Raw genomic sequence first — 10,934 nt, 5'->3', positions numbered from 1 at the left:
CCTGTGTTTGCCGTAATGTTCTGCTTGGGGCTCTGAGATTCTCAGAAACCGCTGGGAAGGAGGGCGTGGGAAAGGATGAGCAGGATGAGAAGCACTATAATGTGAAGTATTTATGGAAACTGATGACGTCAAAGATGTATTGGTTACATTTCAAGTAAATTTTCCATAAGGTGTAAAATCAAAACTGTATGATGTAGCGAATGTTGAAATGAAAGTTCTCTCTCTAACACAACTCACAGAGAAGATGATCCTCAGAGCCGAAATCATAGTGCAGAGACTCCAGTATAGGTACAGGATTTGTTGTGGATCTGCAGGGAGACCAAGTCGCTCGGTGATAAGACGCAGGTCCCCCTGCCTGATGACCACTGTGATGTTAAGAAGGGGACCTGCTCTCTCAGGCACCAAATGAAAATTTGTCTAGAAACTTCTCACTGACTTTCAGCAAATACATTTGTATTTGTTTTATTTCCAGCAATATTTAATTGTATTAAAAAACCAAGTTTTAGCAAAAATTAAAAGCAAAGAAGATTCTGAAATTCTCTATTAATTCTCACAATGAAGAAATGGAGCTCATAAATATTTGTTGCAAAAACCAGCATTTCATATGCAGATGAGCTGGTCATAACTGCCAATGCTAAAAAATTATCTACAAAATTTTAGAAACTTTTATTGGGAAGGCTGAGTTCTAACTTCTAATTCTAACATAGAAAAATGAAGTGTTCTAAAAATAATTAGGTTAGATATTTCGCCATTAAGTGGATTCCCACGCAGAGCCACCCAGTAGGACAGAGAAGAACTGCCCTTTGGGTGTTTCTAAGACTGCACGTTTTTCCAGGAACGAAAGCCTCTTCTTTCTCCAGTGGAGCAGCTGCTGAGTTAGAATCACTGCACTTGTAATTAACATCCAACACATAGTCCAGTACACCAGCAAGAGTCATTCATTAATTCTGTTTTGTTGTTGTTGTTGTTGTTGTTGTTGTTGTTGTTGTTGTTGTTGTAAGGTGCCATCAAGTTGGTTCCGATTCATACAGACCCGATGTGCAGCAGAACAAAGCTCTGCCAAGTCCTGCCCCTCCTCAGAATTTTTTTAATATTTGAGCCCACTGTTGCTGCCACTGTGTCAATCCATCTCATTGATGGTCTTCCTCTTTTTCATTGGCCTTCTACTTTACCAGGCATGATGCCCTTTTCCGGAGACTAGTCTCTCTTGATCACATGTCCAAAGTACAAGACTCTCACCATCCTCACTTCAAAGGAGCATTCTGGCTGTACTTCTTCCAAAGCAGATGTTTGTTCTTCTAGCAGTCCAAATTTGTTCTTCTAGCAGTTGTCATACACACCGAAGGCTGCAGCCCTTGATCTTCATCAGCAAGTGCTTCAAATCCTCCTCACTTCAGCATGCAAGGTCGTGTCATCTGCATATTATAGGTTGTTAATAAGCCTTCCTCCGATCCTGATGCTCAGTACTTCTTCACATAGTCCAGCTTCTCGGACGACTTGTCATATTTTATATCAACTTGAACTTGTGTGAAAGTGTAAGGTAGAGCCCAACCTATCAATCAAGTCCCAACTTCATGATGCTTGGGCAGTGTGGCCTTTGTATAAGAGAAACCCTGGGAGCTTCTCGCTCTTCTTGACCTTCATCCTTCCTGCTTGCTGGGAATTCTGTCTCTGGAAGTTGGATCCACTCAACTCTACACCCACCGGCCTATGCTTTCCTGCTTCCCACTTCACCCTTCTGCATCATCAGCCTGCAATTACATGAGTCTGAAGAGGGTTTCCACTAGCATCATACCCATGGGCCTGAGTTGGACTAGTTCGGGATGCCTTCTGTATATGAAATTACTTCCTGATATAAATTTCTTTATTTTATATATATGAGTGCCAGTGGGGTTTTTCCCCTCTAGACAATCTAGACTACTATAATGTACAAATTGAGTAAATATAGTAAAAGGGTACCACCCTAGCACACATTTCCCAATTTTAAATCACACAGTGTTCCCTTGTTCTGTTTTAATGACTATCTCTTAATCCATGTGCGAGTACCACATAAGAGTAATTACGTGTTCAGGAATGACCATTCTTCTCAATGTTATCCATAGTTCGTTATGATCCACAAATGAGAATGCCTTTGCCTAGTCACTGTGCTAGGATGGGTTCTCTAGAGAAGCAAAACGAGTAACATTGACACATATGTAAAGAAAGAGATTTATAACAAGAAAGTGGAAGTGGTTAGGTCCAGTCTAGTTCAAGTACATAGGTCAGATATGAAACTGGAAGGTGGACCAGAGACATATATAAGCCACAGATATATGAATAGAATTTGGACTTGCACTTAATTCTAGCTCAATCTAAGAGAACTTAGTTCTTATGACAAGTCCCTGCTCAGGCCCTTCTACTTGCCCACTGAAGAGATCACTGAAGATATGGGTGCCATGACAAAGTGCGATGACGAAACCAGATGGTGCCCGGCTTTTAGAAAGAGTAGGATCTGGGTCTTAAAGCCTTATCTTCAAACAAGCAGCCATCTGGGTGAGGTATCAACTAGGTCCACATGGAAGAAGCACACTAGCCTGTGTGAGCCAAGGATTGTAAATAACAAAATCCAAGTCTGAAAGAGGGAACGGTATCAGAGCTTAAATTGTGAACTCCCAGTTTACTGAAGTCTTTAGGTGACAGTGGGAGCCCCAAATCTATTTGCAAGGTCACCAGATGAATTAAGTCTCTGGTTAATCTCCTCTGACCATAGCTGAAAGATGTGAATAGCCTCGCTATAAGACAAAAATCATTGTAAAGTCAATTCTGGCAGATACAGCTAGGTTGGAATGTGATACCTTAGCATTTGATCTCCCTTTTGACTCATTTTAAAGTTGTTTAAGTTTGTAATATCTTCTGCTTTTTATTGAGTTTTTTCTATGCCTTATCTGATTATTGTTTTTGTTGCTGTTTGCTTGCTTCCTTCCTTTTGTGTTTGTATGATTTTCTGTATATGAAATCCAGGATAGGCAGATCTATTGAGATAGTAACTGGATTGCTAATTGCCTAGAGGCCTGGCGGGGGCGGTTGGGGGGAGATGGGAAGCTGACAACAATGAGAACAAGAGAAAATGTTCTGAAATTTATTATGGTGATGATTTCATAAGTCTTTTTAATAAGACTGAATGATTACATTATATAAAATGTAATGTATATGCCAACAAACCTTTTTTTGTTTGAGAGTTACAGTCGTAGAACCCCCCAGGGTCAGTTCTAAGCCATCCTATAGAGCTAATATTGATTCAGTGGCAGCAAGTTTGGTGGCGGGTAGGGGTGGGGGAAGCGTTGCATGTAAAGACAGTTCAACAGTAAGTTGCAGAAGCATGCACTGGGTTTTACTGGATTTCACTTGGGGTTTGAGGTGACTGCAGGAGGTAGTCAGGCATTTGACAAGTGGCCTGTGGGATAATCTGTGATTTTGCTTACAATGTGAGAGACCCGGGTGCCAACTCAGTAAATGCCTATGACCCCTGGAAGCAAATCTTGAGAATTTGCTGTGAGGACCATGTCCCTTCAAAAGGGTCCATTCCCATCCAGATCCCTTTCCTAAACTCTGCCTGCATAGCCCTTCCAAAGGTGCGCTTCAAGAGAGGGGTTTTGCCAAAACCCTGAGATTGTGGTTGTGGGAAATGGTCACATGGCTTCTGGTGTTGTCACCACTATGCACAAGATCTGGCCCTCAATTCAGGCCGTGCAAAGGTTGTGGTGTGTCACCTGCAAACAGCACATAGGGAAACCACAGAGGGAAAGCAGTTGAGTCAGAAATCCCTTTGTTTTGTGACAACCACAACCCAGAGCAACTCCTCAGCCCATTTCCGTCTAATGCACCGATTTACTCGACATCCAAAGCAAGAATGAAAAGGTGGAGGCATAATTCACAAATCCCACTTAAGGTGACCAAGGAAACTGGTAAGACAGACTAGGAATAGCTGGTCCTGGGAACTGCTTTAAAGCCTGTACATTTTTTTATTGTTAAATACTTTTATTGGGTGCTCTTACATCTCTTATCACATCCACACATTCATCCAGTGTGTCAATCACATTTGCATGTATGCTGCCATCATCATTTTTAAAGCATTTTCTTTCGACTTGAGCCCTTGATATCAGCTCCTTATTTTCCCCCTCCCTTCCCCACCTGCCCTCCCTCATGAACCCTTGATAAGTTATAGATAATTATTTTCATAACTTACATCATCCTCTGTTGCCCTTCACCCACTTTTCTGTCGTTCATCCCCAGTCTGTACGTTTTTTATTTCATTTAACCCATAATGCAATTCAATGAGGCATGCCTGATTACCACCCCCATTTTATAGCTAAGGAAAACGGGTTCAGGGAACTTGGGCAATGTTATCCATAGTTTGTTACAAGCACATGGAATTGTTCTGGGATTCCCATTCTTCTCAAGGATGTCCACAGTTTATTATGGTCCACACAGTCAAATGCCTTTGCATGGTCAATGAAACTCCTGTAAGCATCTTTCTCATATTCTCTGCTTTTAGGCAAGATCCATTGGACATCAGTGATGATATCCCTTGTTCTACATCCTTGCCTGAATCCAGCCTGAACCTCTGGCAGCTCCCTATCGATGCACTGTTGCCACCATTGCTGCCTGGTCTTCAGAACGTTTATTTGCATGTGATTTCAATGATAATGTCTGCATTCAGTTGGGTCACCTTTCTCTGGAATGGGTTCAAATACGGGTCTCTTCCAGTCAGTTGTCCAGGGAGCTGTCTTCCCAATTTCTTGACATAGACAAGTGGGTGCTGCCTGGGTTGCGCTGGATTTGTGAAACATTTCAATTGGTATCATCAATTTTTAATCTTAGTTTCTAAATATTTTCTTCCTCATTCCTGAGCAGAAAGAGCCCTGGAAGGGCTGTAGGATAAGCCTTGGACCGCTCATTACAAGGTCGGGTATTCGAATCCCCCAGCTACTCCTCAAGGGAAGACCAAGCTGTCTGTTCCCAGAACTATGAACGGCCTTGGCCCCCGGAGCAGGGTGGGTATGGGTTGGAACCGACTCCCAGCATGGGTGACTGAGCAAAAGTCTAACAAGGAAAGCCAGCATCCACTAATCCATGGCCACGGAGTTAGCAGTAGGTCACAACTTCGAAAGCATTTCACATCATTCTTATTATAAAACAATGAGATCAATGTCATGAATCTTTCATTGTAAGCAAGTTTACTTCTGGAAGGAGAGATAATAAAAAATATCCAATATTCTTCATGTGTCAGGAGCTAATCCTGAGGAACCCATTGGACTACAAAAGAACCACATTAACTCTTTCTCACTTCCAGGTAGGAAAATTACTAAAGAAATATGCACCAACTTTTTCAACTTTATGGGAATGATCTCATGAAGAGATAAAGAGACATTATAGGGTCTCTTTACCAGACTCATCTGATTTGGATGTTAATGGTTACTAGCTCTTGCGATCTTGGACAACTTATTAGTTTCTCGTTTCCCATATTTATAAAGTGGGGATGGCAGCAAACAGCATGGGGGCCATATCCAAATTCCTCTGGCTTCCCCATTGCCACAATGCAGGTGTCAGACCCACCTTCAACCTCCAACTTCACCCTCCATCCTTCCTTATCCTGTTCTGACATCAACCACTCTTCCCATGGGACTCTACGTCTGTGTTGGGTCTGATGATCCATCACAATGGCCACGTAGAACTCACAGAAACACTCACAATTAAGGGGGTGACTAGGGGAGTTAGAAGGTTACCACAGTCCGGATCCATAGACAGTATGGATACAGTCACCAGTCCACAGCAATGCTCTCCTTAGCTAGTGGCCGACTATCTCACTGGTCTTCTGCCTCTCCGTCACATGATCTCTTGGCCTTTGCCTCTGTGGGCCAGGAAGCCAATGTCCTGTCATTCTGGTTCACAGACTCATTGTCTGGGGCCAGATGAAGAGAAGGTATCCTCTAGTCTCAGTGTTGCACCTCTGAGTCTCCCTGCCACACTCTCTGATGTCCCTGTCCTCTCTCCTCCCCTTCAAACAGAGATCTCTGAAGCATGCTCGTCCAAGGGTTTCCTAGGAGGGCCAAGAGGGCTCTTGTTCCCAGAGAAATCATTGGAAGTGACTTTCATCTTTCAGCAGACATCTCAAAAACTTACTACTCAGTGAATGGGGGAAGGGGAAGGGGGCATAGAACCCACTGTGGTGATGTATCTACAGTTCCTGTTAAAAGTGACTTAACACTGAAAATGTATGCTACGTGAATTTTATATCAAGAAAACTACTGGGGGGAAAAATGTTGACCAACACCCCCATAGGTAAAGGAGGACGAATTTTTGCTTAGGGGGCATTGAGTTTATGTGAATGGTGGTAGACTAATTTGGGAAAGGTTATCAATAATGGTTGCATAGCAGAGTATAATCAATGGCACAGAAATAGACGTGTAAAAGCTGTTGAATTAGAAAAAAATGTTTTGTTCTGTTTATTTTTGCCATGGTGGAAAAGAATAATGATTACACTAACGTTTAATACAAAGAAGAAAATGTGCTAAATTGATTGTGGTAATGACTGTACACATCTTCCTGATATGATTGAAGTCTTGAATTGGATGATATGTGGGGAAAGTGCCAATAAACCTGTGAGAGGGGGAAAAAACTCACTACCATCAAGTCAATTCTGACTCATATCAACCCTATGGAACCGAAGAGAACTGCTTCTGTGTGTTTCTGAGTCTGTAGCTCTTTCCAGGGGTAGAAAGCCTCGTCTTTCTTCCGCCCTTGAAGAAGGGGGTGGATTTCAACGGCTAACCTTGAGGGTAACAACCTAATGTGTAAGCCCTACGTCACCAGGCCCTCCCACAGATCATGCTTTGATGGAAATGAAGAGTGTGCTTTGGTGTACATCCTCTAGTTAAGTCAGAACTTAAGCCCACCTTAATCCTGTCCATTAATGTGGCAGAGTCAGGAACCCAAGCTCCCTGTCATTGAGTTGATTCTGACTCAGAGCAAAGCAGAGGACTGCTTCCAAAATGGCATTGTAGCCGCAGACCTCGAGGCCAGAGTGATGAGACGTCACATGAGGAATTTGGGTTAAGAGGGCTGTGGCAGTTGCATGATCTCCTGTCACCTTGAGCAAAGGGTGGTCTGGCCTGTCAATCAGGTGATAGCGCATGGTGCTTCTGTGTGGGCACGGCCTTCTCCTGAGGATTCCGGGAGCTTCTGTCTTCCTTCCTGAGGGCAGGACGCACTCACTGTTTTACATTCCTGTTGACAGGCCACATGGGGCTATGCTGGTTGCAGCCAGAGCTTGGAGCTAGAGGGGCCACGTGGAGACCCATGCCAGTGCTGATATGCTTCCACTGCCACTGGATCTGCGGGACTTTCTGCCCACTTGCCTGTGATCTTCCTGTATTCAGCACCATTGCGTGTGCTGTGTGGGTCTGAAGAGGAATTCATGCACTAATATTGGACTTATGGGCTAATATCAGACTTATGGACTTGATCTGGACTGGCTGGGATATTTTATTGATGCATAATTATTTCTTGATATAAAATTCTCTCTTATACACATATTAGTGTCTCTGGACTTGTTCTTTAGTCAACCTGGACTGACACAGGATCATGTGAATTCATTACATCTCAGGGAAAGTCTTATTTCCCAACTCAGAACTAAGACTCACATGTCATTCTGAGGACTAGTATCATGTCATAAAGCAATAGCTTCTGACATGGCTACGTCTCTGACGTAGCCAACACTCAGTGTATGTAAGCTGCTATTATTGTTTTTCTCTTTATTCTTTTTGGCATCTTTTGATCAAATTGTTGTGGAATTTAGCTCCCGGAATCACATGAGTACTCCAGAAACAAGCAAGAAAGTTCTGCTGCAAATATAATTTAATATTAGTGAAAATTATAAGATGCAGAATTATGACTTAGTAAAATAACTACCACTCCCTTTGTTAGCCAACTGATACGTACAAGGAACACATAAAGGGAAATCCTGAATGCTCACATGTTTCCCCCATTACCATTAGCCCAGTTCTCCAGCCCTGCTCCTTCTCGCTGTCTGAGGGAATTCCACGTTTCCCAGAGCATTCTTTAAAGAACACAGAGTGACCCTGTGCACTCTTTTATGACAGACACTTGGCAATGTGAAAACAAGGAGGGGAACTGCTCAGCTTCATCAGTGACCACGTTTTCCATGATCTTTGCCTTGGCAACAGACAAGGTGGGAAAGAAAGAATGTTTCACTAGTCTAGACCCAGAGGAGAAGTTGGCCGAACATGTAGCTACTCTTTGATTCAATGAAGTAAAAATGGTTTTTCTTTTTTATATATATCAGTGGAATTGACTGTAATGAATATTTGGGCCCAAAGAGATTTTGTGTGTATATTTGTTTTTTTTAAAAAACTATTAAATGTATAGCTTCCTCAACTGTCTCACAAATAAATCTAAGGTGGTTGAAACAAGAGATTTATATTGTAATATGTTAATATTGTACAGATTTTTTTGTTTAAACTATCTGAAATCCATTATATATGTGTGTGTAAAGTAAATTAGGAAAGTATACCTGACAACTGTGAGGAAGAATACAGCTAACGGGCTTAAGCATCAAAGTTAGTTCTGAATATGCTGGCAACCAAGCAATAAGCTCTGTCCCTCTTAAAATAATAACTAGCAATTACAAAGTGATAATATAGCACCCTGTGTTATGTTCTATATTATGTTGTTTGTTTTTATTATTGCTGTTATTTTATACACAAGTCATTAAAATTCATATCATCTTCATTCAACTTATGCAGAGCTAGGAATCAGAAAGACTCAGCCTCCTGAACGCATATAATCAGAAAGGAATGCAATTAAGCTTTAGAACCAGAATTGTCTGAATATTAAATGCATTGTTCCTACCATCCCAATCTTTCTCTCCCTCTGTTTTTATGGGATTAGACATGGGGGAGGAGGATTAACCAACTTCCTAACCATTTTCCCCGACTGTAACTTAAAAGTGAATTTTATCACATGGAGTTCTACCAACCGCATCCTGACGGAGCGATGTCAGAGACAGACAAGAAAGAGAAAGGTTTCAGGGGCCTGTTTCCGGGAAGCAGCTTTTAGCAGGATAGCACAGTAGCACAATGCCATGAAGGAACCAAAGAGGAGGACGAAGGAGTTCGAAGAAAAGAGCGGGGTCAACGATCTGGTCCGAGAGCGCTTCATTTGAGAGTCTGAGAAGGGCAGGAAGGGCCAGCCAGCAGAGGGTGAGGGAGGTTGGGGAGAGAGACAGAAAGCCTGAATGGATGAATGTGTTTCTTCCCCTCAGCGAAGTTTTCATAAGTAAGCACTGGGTAGCAAACTCTCCTGGGGGAAGGGAAGGGGTCTCCAGACATTATGATGATAACATTAGAGTTGAACATCATGTTTCCCAAATTGGCCAAGCAAAAAAGAAGCAAGCTCACTGGCCTTGAGTCCGTTCCAGCTCACAGTGACCTTGTAGGACAAGGCTGCACAGCTGGGGGGAGGGCGGTCACCAGTTGCTCCTTAAATGGGTCAGGTAGGCCATTTCTCCCACAGATAAAACGAGGGGTTTCTGCGTCCCAGAAAGCTGGGTGCAGAGCTGAAAAACAGCCCGTTCATTTGGCAAGAGCAGTGCCAAGGGCTGGGGAAGACCGCGTCTCCTCTCGCAGCAGCCTCTTAGAAGTATGCTAGTGCCCTGGTGGCCTAGCGAGTTACAGGAGGAGCTGCTCAAGCCAAGTGGTGGCGGCGGTGGCTGCTGCCGGGGCTGCAGCTGTTAGGGACCCCGAGTCGGTTCCGAAGCACTTGCCCAGTCCTGCCCCATCTTCACAGTTGCTTGAGCCCGTTAGTCATTTAAAACTACCAACTGCGTCTCAGGAGATGAGGCTGGTTGCCTCCATAAAGATTTACAGACTCTGAGGAGCTGATATCTATCAAGGGCTCAAGTAGAAAGAAAATGTTTTGAGAATGATGATGACAACAAATGTACAAATGTGCTTGACATGATGTATGTCTGTATGGACTGTGATAAGAGTTGTATGAGCCCCCAATAAAATGATTTTTTAAAAACCTCACTGTCATGAAGTCAATTCTGACTTATGAAGACCCTGTACGACAGAAACTATAGGTAATGAAATATGAAGGAAAAACTTTTTTCTGCCTTCCTATATTGTGTAAACTTTCTTCAAATAACAAATTTGTTTTTATAATAAAATATATATGTATATTAAAAGATTTACAGACTCAGAAACCCCCCAGAGGCGATGCTACTCTGACCTCTAAGGTCGCTAGGCTTTAGAATTGACTCTGCAGCAGTGGGGTTTGGGGGTTTTTGTTGCGTTTTTTGGAGCTGAGGACTGGGCGCGTTGCGCCACCTTGTGACCTCAGCAGGATGTGCACGTTCCTGAAGGTTAGGATACGCGGCTCAGCAGGGAGGCTGTGCCTCAGGGCTGCGGACTTCAGGGGTCACTGTAAACACTGTGATTGGCGTCGCTGGAACTTGGAGTCCGGAGTGTGGAGGTAAGCTACAGAGAGAAATAACTGACACCAACCCTTATTGGAAACGCTATATGCGCTGCCGTCTAGTCAATGCCTGCAACCCCCTAGGCCACAGTAGAACAGCTCCCTTGGGCTTCCCTCTTTCTGTGAGTCTACCACGGGAAAGAAACTCATTTCTCTCGGATCTTCTTCCTAGTCTGAAGTTTTCAAGCCCTTCTGTTCACTGCTACCAGAATTATTTTATTCAATACCACTAGCTGCACTCCTATCACGCCTTGTATGTAATAAAGCCCAGAAATCAAGCTCACAGCCAATCAAGGTGATTCTGATTCATAGTACTTCTGACCCAGAGGCTTTCCCAGATGGTCCATCTTGATGGGAGCAGACAGTCTGATCTCTCTCGCACGAAGTAGCCGCTGGTG

The sequence above is a fragment of the Echinops telfairi genome, unplaced genomic scaffold, assembly GCF_000313985.2.
Source record: "Echinops telfairi isolate 266 unplaced genomic scaffold, ASM31398v2 ScPeMD7_3533;HRSCAF=4204_1, whole genome shotgun sequence".
Classification (NCBI taxonomy): Eukaryota; Metazoa; Chordata; class Mammalia; order Afrosoricida; family Tenrecidae; genus Echinops; species Echinops telfairi.
Note: the sequence above shows the minus strand (reverse complement) of the source record.